Below are 7,568 nucleotides of genomic sequence, written 5' to 3' on the forward strand. Positions count from 1 at the left end.
TCTATTATGTGCTTTACTGTTATTACAATGCGTATAATTAATCACCATTACCTTAACGGGCTATGAGTTAAAGTTACAGTGGTAGCGGAGGTTGCTGAGAGATGACATGTTATCTAACATTGCTGTTTCTTTCTCTGCTGCGTAAACTTGTTGTTTTTGCATGTTACCAACCGGTTCTTTTGTTTTTTCTCGCTCTGTTAGCTTAGATTGTTGTTTAAGTGTGTTACCTGATATTGCTCATTCCCTGTACATATCCTCGCTGGTTCCTTCCTCTAACCATAACACTGTTCGTGTTGTTTACGTTGCCTCACAAACTAGTATATTTGACAGTTACCAATCTTTGTTCTTTCCCTCTATGTTCCATTACATTGTTCTTTATATCTGTCACATACAAGTAAGATTGGTTTGCCTCTTTGACTAATGTACTTCTTTTTGTTGCAAAGAAGCTGAAAGCCGCTCCTCCTGTGTTGGAGATAATTCCTGCGGTGTATATTTCAGTAAGGGAATCCATTTACTTGTGAATGAAGATATTTTGAACAGAATGCTCATTACACTGACTGTAGCTTGTAACTCATGGCTCTATTTTGTATATACCAGTTCTCTCGTTTTGCATCTCCAACCAACTAAACCTGAAATTTATCGATTGGATTGTTTTTAATTTGGCTAACATTTCTCTTCCCCTGTTTGTTGTTTTATTAGATACATCCCCGAGTGACACAGCTGGTCTCTTTTTCGGTAAGGGAATCCATTGACGTCTGAATGAAAACAATTGTTTTGGACATTGTAAACAGAATGCACTGACTGTTATAGTTTGTAATACATGGCTCTATTTTGTATATACCAGTTCTCTCGTTTTGCATCTCCAACCAACTAAACCTGAAATTAGTCGATTGGATTCTTTTAATTTGGCTAACATTTCTCTTCCCCTGTTGGTTAATACAGGCGGGACTCACCTTCAGTCGAATTTGGGAGGTAAGAGAATCCATTGACGTCTGAATGAAATCAACTGCTTTGAACATTGTGAACAGAAGGGTCTTACACTGATTGTTGTAGTTTGTAACACATGGTTCTATTTTGTATATACCAGTTCTTTGGGTTTTTATCTCCAACCCACTAAACTACTCTCCAAGAAGAGGAGTGGGTCCGGCTGGTTTTTGACGTGTTTTTAGTCATTTTTCCCGGGCGTTCTATTTTGTCCCGTTTTCTTTATCTGGCCAACACACGGAACAAAATATAAAGCCCGAAAAAAATGCCTAAAAAACACGTCAAAAACCAGCCGGACCCGCTCCTCTGCTAGGAGAGTACAACTAATCCTGAAATTAGTCTAAAGCTGATTTGGATTATCTTCAAGTTGGATAACATTTCTCTTCCTCTGTCCATTATTACTCCAGTTGGTTCGAGGGACCCTTTAGGCCTCCGTCAAAATCGCGCCGAGAAACTCGACCTGTCAGGTGAGTGAATCTACTAACTGCTGGGTGAAAGTAACTGTTTGGTGATATTTTGAACGAAAGGATGTTCAGTACATTGGTCCATATGTTGCCATCCTTACATTTACTGTTGTAGTTTGCTCCATGTGTGTGCGTGCTTTAAAAATCCACCTTTAACATTTGTTACACGTTGTCACATGCTTGTTACATTCAATGTTGCCATTCTTGGGTTATCTCGGCGACCAACAGACAAAAACAGACAATCAGACGTTGCCTAGAATATAACATTCTTGATGGAGATAACGGGTGGGGGCTGGGAGTTAGTTTTAGCTACAGCTACGGTTACGAAACGTAACAAGGGCATTTGGTATATCTTGATGAAGGTTAGACATCCAGGTAATAAGATACGCCAAATTTCAGATGGTTCAATTGAATAGTAAGTTAAAGACATTTGGAATATCGACTTAATCGCATGGAATTTACTTGGTCGCCGTCTATTTCTAAGATCAAGAACATTGATTTATGTGTGTTCTATCTTTCCTGTGTTTTTCTACAGATACCGACCGCCAGCTGTTCCACCCCGAGCAGCTCATCTCTGGTAAGGAGGATGCCGCCAACAACTTCGCCCGCGGACGTGAATACACCATCGTCAAGGAGATCGTCGACCGGTGCCTGAACCGCATCCGGAGCCGGACTGATCGGTCCGCCCTCTTCCCAAGTGGTTCGGCGCCATGGGTGTCCATAAGCGAAGCCGATGAAGAGAACAACACCCCCACCTACCGTAACCTGGACATCGAGCGCCCGACCTACACCAACCTCAACCGTCTCATCGGCCAGATCGTCTCTTCCATCACTGCATCCCTCCGCTTCGACGGCGCCCTGAACGTGGATCTCACCGAGTTCCAGACCAACCTGGTGCCCTACCCGCGTATCCACTTCCCCCTGGCCACCTACGCCGAAAAGGCCTACCACGAGCAGCTGCGCATGCCCGTTGCTGAGATCACCAAGGCCGACATGGCTGAGGCCTTCAATCGTGAATTCGTGCGCTGGTAAGATCCACTTTCGTATCTTGTCTGTTTTGAAATACCTTTATCATGCACGGTAACATGCTCTGTTCCCACAATCATTGAATAGACCACCGAGTGTAGCGTAGCTTTAACGGCCTATCAATCAGTAGCAAATGCAGGACCAATCAGGAACCCGCATGTCATACTGATGAGGAGGTCGTTATACCTACGCTAATGCTCGTTGGCTTATTCGGTGATTATAGGAACCGAGTAGGTGTCATGTTACCATATACACCTTGGGTCGGGACATTAATGCTTTGTTGAACCACAGAGTCAAGAAATGTATTAGTAGCTGCTTATTGTGTAACCATTATTCAGCCCCTCCTTAATACTAGCTAACGCCTAGTTGGGCGGCCTTGGGTGTATACTTGCATGTCAGCCAAACCAATTAACAATAGATAGATCCTACGACATACATGTAGGAGACATGGCATCGTGTGGCGCAATCGGTAGGGTCTTTCGCCCAAACCGATAGGTCCCGGGTCCGAGAGATGGCATTCCTTTCGATGACTTTGACGTTTTACATGTTTTTGTAAATGTCTAACCATTTCGTATGTTCGCAGGTATGTGGGTGAGGAAATGGAGGAGGGAGAATTCTCTCACACATTATTTGTAAAGCCCTTACTTACCCAGACCTTTGTTGTACAGGTGCGTGGGTGAGTGGATGAAGAATGGGGAGTTCCCCGGGGCCCGGGCCCGGGCTGCCCTGGAGAAGGACTACGAAGAGGTCGGTATCGAGACCGCGGAGGGGGAGGGCGAGGAGGAGGGGATGGAGTAGTAGACTCCCCATCCGACGCCACCATTCGTGAACCAGCCACAGCGAAATTTAGGCTACAAAGCGCTGAACATGCCATCGTTAGGAAGGCGACATGACTTGAGATGTGGATAGTAATGTCAGCAAGTGATTGTGCTTAATGTTTTTTGACTGTGAGTTTACGTTGCTGAAATAAAATGTGTGAACTGCACAATGAAGGATTGTTCTTGTTGTGTTGCTTGTTTCGTTTCTTATATTTACCAGAATGTCCCTTTTCGATGAACGTCACATGTCTTCCGAGAATAATGGCGATCAAACTCCGTATAGTTTAAGATACCATACAAGTAATCAAAGTAGCAACATGACTGAAATAAGTAACACATTAAGTATATTTATACATATCTACATAATATGTACATTTATGTAATATCTAGGAAGTTTAAACTTTAACACTGATAAATTTAGCAAACAATATCATAACTATAATCATACAAAGTCTGAAGTAACAGTAGAATAGAATATCACACAAGCACACACATATATATATATATATATATATACATACCCACAGTACTAGACTGAATCAACAAATGGGGAACATCCAAACATGTTAACCCTATGTAGACCGGGCTTTCTTGGGATCCCTGTGACGGGGAGGGGGGGTTCTTGTCGGGGGGGGGGGGGTAGGGTGGTACCATCCGCCCCCCCCTCATAACTTCCAACCTGTATGGTGTATCATCACCAAATTTGCAGGGAGTGATGTACATGTAAACTTTGATAATTCCTGTAATTTCATAACGTTATGACGAAATATGACGTAATTATGACGTCAAGATGTGATTTTTTTTGGCTAAATATAGAATTCCCGTAATACCTTAAGGTTTTTAACAAAAAGTGTGTCTTATTGATGTTAAGGTCTGCCAAGACAGCTGGCGTCAATGGTAACTACGTTGACGTCAAAATATACTAACTATCCCTTGGGATCCGCCATCTTGGAGGAATATCAAATCATAAAAATTACATTAGATTACATATGATGTAGGAAAACTAGAATGGTTGCGCAAGAAAACCTTATAGCTTAGAAACGTCACAGTTAAAACCGAAATAGTGAATTTTGTATAAAATGCCAGTCAAAAAACCGTAGCAACATGAAAACTGATAAACGGATATTATTACCAATGACAATGACAATGACAATGAAGTTTATTGCATATTCATGCCCAGCAGCGGGCTAAATGCATTACAGTATTATAAGAATACTATATTAAAAAATGCTATGTTTTAATTATGATTTACATGCTTCTTCTCTCTTCTTGAAACATTTGTAGACAAATTCACAGAGTTTTTTCATTACATCGTAATTGGCTGTTGACATAACATGTGCGAACATTTCCTCCTTTGTTAAATGTGCATATCTTTGGTCTAGCCATATGTCACTAATAGGAGAATTGCGTATATCTTTATAAAGAGAGCATTCTAGAACAAAGTGTACTTCATTTTCTATATAGTTCTCATCACAAAATATACACAGTCTGTCACTAGGAGGAGTCCGGTTATATCTACCAGCTTCAATATGTAGTACGTGATCGCTAATCCTTAGCTTAGTCATGGCGCGGCGATGGTTAAAGTTTGTTATATCAAGATATTTCTCTCTTTCATATGTATGTTTAAATGTTTTGTAGGTTCTTAGTTTGTTACCTTGGTTCTCTTTTTTTCCACTGGAGTTCAGTTCTGAGTAAAAACTTTGCACATAGATATCTTTTAGTCTTTGTTTTACTTCAGACTGAGCAGATGATGTATTACTGTCCCTGTTAAGTAGAAGGTGAAACTGTTGCCAAATAAATCCTAGGAAAAGTCACCAACTTTGGTGGTCATACATGAGTCAAAATTGGCGCGGGCACTCTAGACAGGGTTGAAAAAGGAAAACCTTTGCACACAAAATCTGGAAAACCGGATCTAGAGATAATGGAAGAGATAGTGTTTTTGTTCGCATGTTGATATAGACTTTATGAATCACTGTATCATGGGATGTCTGGATGAGCCGAGTAGTCTAAGGCGCCAGGCTCAAGGGTGGATGTTTTGGTACCGAATGGGTCCGAGTCCCACTTCTGATAGTTGTGTCATTATGGCAGCTGTAGCTATATTCTGTCTGTTTCTGTAAAGCCTGTATAACCGTCGTGTCTTCTTGCGGGACTTTGGAGCCGTGGGCGCGGGTTCGAGTCCCACCTCTTACATTCGTGTCATTATGGCATCTGTGCCTATGTTCTTTCTGCGTCTGTTAAAAGCCGGTATAAACGCCCGACCTTCTTACGGAACTTTGGACCCGGGGGCGCAGGTTCGAGTCCCACGTCTGACATTTGTGATTATGGAAGCTATGTTCTATCTGTCTCTGTAAAGCCGGTAAAACCGCCCTGCTTTCTTCCGGGACTCTGACCCGGGGGCGCGGGTTGATAGCCTGGGTGCCATCCTATTTCTACCGGGGTGCCATCCTATTTCTACCGGGGTGCCATCCTATTTCTACCGGGGTGCCATCCTATTTCTACCGGGGTGCCATCCTATTTCTACCGGGGTGCCATCCTATTTCTACCGGGGTGCCATCCTATTTCTACCGGGGCTCCTACATTGGCTACCCTAAATATTCTTTAGGGTAGCGAGTGTAGGAGCCCCGGTAGAAATAGGATGGCACCCCGGTAGAAATAGGATGGCACCCAGGCTAGTGGGTTGAGTCCCACTTCTCACATCTGTGTCATTATGGCATCTATGTTCTGCCTGTGTCTGTAAAGCCTGTATAACCTAGCCTCTACCAGACTCCGCAGATGGCTGGAAAAATAGTAGCAATTGGCCAAATAGAGTGAATAGTATGCTAAGGGAGTCGGCTTCGGATAGAGGGTCCATTGGCAAACTGTACCCTATAGCAGACTAATTCTCCTCTTGCATGTTGCATCTGTCTATTTGGCCAATTTCTACTCTATCCACCCGCCTCTGGAGACTGGTAGAGGCTAGTTATAACCTCCCTTCCTTCTTGTGGGACTTCGGACCCGGACCAAGCCTGAGGCACCAGCTTTATTTACCTTCACTTGAAAATTCATTTGTGCTGGTAGAAGTCATTCTGAATGGAGTTTAAACTGTAAAAGCCATAAATTATACTTACCCAAATATTTTGCAAGAGGTATTAAGGAGTCCATCTACATCCGGGCATTACAACCATCCCTCAACAGAGACGAAAGGCGCCATAGACTTTCTGCAACATATGATCCACTGCTCACCGAGTCACGTGTCTCATCTGCATAACGTGACGTCACAGAAGCAGTGGATGGTTCATTCCTTGAAAATGACTGTAGCTGTTCAGTCGAAAATTTGGGTAAGTCCAATTTATCGTGTTGGCGTTTACAGTTTAAACTCCACTCAGAGCTTTATTTACGATTCGTCGGGCCCTGGCCAAACCGGTCTTTACATCCTGCAAGTCTCCAATTACACCATTAACACGCACTGCAAACACACACCACGACAAACAAACACACATACAGGCCTAAAACAATACGGAGGGAATGTTGTCACGGAGGTAATGGGTTTGATTAGAAGAGGCTTAGAACACAGGTTCTTCTTCCACCATGGCAAAATCCTAATTCGCATTGATCCAACAGCATCGGCTGACAGTCCTAAACCCCCCCTCTCCCTGGACCCGCGGCACGCTGGCGGCGTCGCTGCGTCCTAAACTGGATTTGTGTTTAATACCTTTGACTTAGTAATGGGAATATCATTCAAAACGCACAAGTATGACCAAATAGACAACAAAACACACAAAGCTTAAAAATATCCGTTTTTGATCGATGAAATTGGCATTGAGTGCTTTGTTAATTCGATCGGCCCCAGCGACGCCGCCAGCGTGCCGCGGGTCCAGTGAGAGGGAGGCTTATGTGAACACATGCGGAGCGCGTGGTCAAAGTTCATGTGTACGTAGATCTATCTATAGATTAAACGCTTTCATCCCTCCCGACCATTACGTAACACACCACCTCGGGCACCGTGGCACTTCTCACTGTAGATTTAGGTCAAACACAGACGACGGGTCCAAACTCCGATGTCCAAGACTTGTTGTTGCACTACTGCGGCACAACTGGACTTTGTGACAGCTACAAAGTTCGCTCGATGTATTCGCGAACGTGTTTTGCTGAGGTTGGCGAGAATAAGTCAACTGTTCCCTGGTTATTGTGCCATTTTGTACCAGTAACCTGCTCCAGTATATGGAGCTTACAACGACGAATTATAATTTTCTTGTGCGTCGATTTGGCACAACGGTTAGAGCGTTGGACTCAGAAC

The 7,568-nt window shown here is 43.4% G+C and overlaps 1 long non-coding RNA gene across 1 annotated transcript; it reads left to right on the forward strand.

Annotated features, from left to right (window-relative positions):
- The first annotated feature begins 419 nt into the window (after window positions 1-419).
- LOC136441702 (uncharacterized) lies at window positions 420-2,190 on the forward strand. Its single transcript, XR_010756916.1, has 5 exons — window positions 420-497; window positions 700-735; window positions 943-972; window positions 1,392-1,451; window positions 1,984-2,190. It is a non-coding gene; the product is annotated as an uncharacterized lncRNA (long non-coding RNA).
- Window positions 2,191-7,568: the final 5,378 nt, after the last annotated feature.

The sequence above is a fragment of the Branchiostoma lanceolatum genome, chromosome 9, assembly GCF_035083965.1.
Source record: "Branchiostoma lanceolatum isolate klBraLanc5 chromosome 9, klBraLanc5.hap2, whole genome shotgun sequence".
Taxonomy (NCBI): Eukaryota; Metazoa; Chordata; class Leptocardii; order Amphioxiformes; family Branchiostomatidae; genus Branchiostoma; species Branchiostoma lanceolatum.